General features: G+C 46.1%; 1 pseudogene; it reads left to right on the top strand.

The window, feature by feature from the left end:
• Positions 1-7: 7 nt before the first annotated feature.
• LOC102843994 lies at positions 8-1,230 on the top strand (annotated as a pseudogene).
• Positions 1,231-1,739: the final 509 nt, after the last annotated feature.

Below are 1,739 nucleotides of genomic sequence, written 5' to 3'. Positions count from 1 at the left end.
TGGGGGAGGAGATGACTCCTTCAACACCTTCTTCAGTGAGACTGGCCCCAGCAAGCATGTCCTCAGGGTGGTGTTTGTAGACCTGAAACCCACAGTCATTGATGAAGTTCACACTGGCACGTACTGCCAGCTCTTCCACCCTAAGCAACTCATCACGGGCAAGGAGGATGCTGCCAACAACTATGCCCATGGGCACTACACCATTGGCAAGGAGATCATTGACTTGGTTCTGGACTGGATTAGAAAACTGGCTGCCCAGTGCACAGGCCTTCAAGGATTCTTGATTTTCCACAGCTTTGGTGGGGGAACCAGGTCTGGCTTCACATCCTTGCTGATGGAGCACCTTTTTATTGGTTATGGCAAGAAGTCCAAATTAAAGTTCTCCATTTACCCAGCACCCCAGGTTTCCACAGCTGTGGTCAAGCCCTACAACTCCGTTCTCACCACTCACACCACCCTGGAGCACTCAGATTGTCTACCCTTCATGGTAGACAATGAGGCCATCTCTGACATCTGCCACAGAAACTTTGATATTAAACTCCCAACCTACACTAATCTGAATAGGTTAATAGGTCAAATTGTGTCCTCTATTATTGCTTCCCTCAGACTGATGGTGCCCTGAATGTGGATCTGACAGAATTCCAGACCAACTTGGTACCCTATCCCCATATCCACTTCCTTCTGGTCACATATACCCCTGTTATCTCTGCTGAGAAATCTTACCATGAACAACTTCCTGTAGCAGAGATTACCAATGCTTGCTTTGAGCCAGCCAGCCAGATTGGTGAAATGTGACCCTCGCCATGGTAAATACCTGGCTTGCTGCCTATTGTACCACGGTGATGTGGTTCCCAAAGATGCCAATGCTGCCATTTCCCTCATCAAGACCAAATGCACCATCCAGTTTGTGGATTGGTGCCCCTCTGGCTTCACGGTTGGTATTGATTACCAACCTCCCACTGTTTTGCCTGGTGGAGATGTGGCCAAGGTACAGTGAGCTGTGTGCATGCTGAGCAACACCACAGCCACTGTAGAGGCCTGGGCTGGCCTGGACCGCAAGTTTGATCTGATGTATGTCAAGCATGCCTTTGTTCACTGGTGCGTGGTGAGGGGATGAAGGAAGGAAAGTTTTCTGAGGCCCGTGAGGACATGGCTGCCCTTGAGAAGGATTACGAGGAGGTGGGTGTGGAATCTGTTGAAGGAGAGGGCGAGGAAGGAGAAGAATACTAAAGTTAAAATGTCACAAAGGTGCTGCTTTTACAGGGAAGCTTATTCTGTTTTAAACATTGAAAAGTTGTGATCTGATGAGTTAATTTGTATGCAGCAATGTACACGTTCATATACACCACTGATCTATGCTTTAAAACATGGACACTTTGTCACAGACCCAAACTATCCATTTCTCTGATGGATTTTGAATAGAGTCTTCCCTATCTTGAATGACAAAAAAAAGTTAGCCTCTGAAAAATAGGTTAAAAAAAAAAGATAGTTTAAAAAAACTGTACTGTAGGACTGCTTGTGAGTTTCCAGACTGTTATGGCCTCTCTATGGGGGAGTGAGAATTTGAGGGTGTATTTTCCCTCTCTGCTCCTTTCCACCCTGGTGGGTATGCTTCATCTATGGCAGCAAAATGTGTACATGCCACCGTTTGAGATTCTGAACTTAGCTCCATTTATCTTGCAATTAGTAGAAAATTCTTTATCTCTTGGCATTTAAGAGGGCTTTGAAGTCCTGGTTTT

This window comes from Elephantulus edwardii, unplaced genomic scaffold (genome assembly GCF_000299155.1).
Source record: "Elephantulus edwardii isolate Elephantulus edwardi_28Jun2011 unplaced genomic scaffold, EleEdw1.0 scaffold00013, whole genome shotgun sequence".
Taxonomy (NCBI): domain Eukaryota; kingdom Metazoa; phylum Chordata; class Mammalia; order Macroscelidea; family Macroscelididae; genus Elephantulus; species Elephantulus edwardii.
Note: the sequence above shows the minus strand (reverse complement) of the source record. Positions and strands in the feature narration are given on the sequence as shown.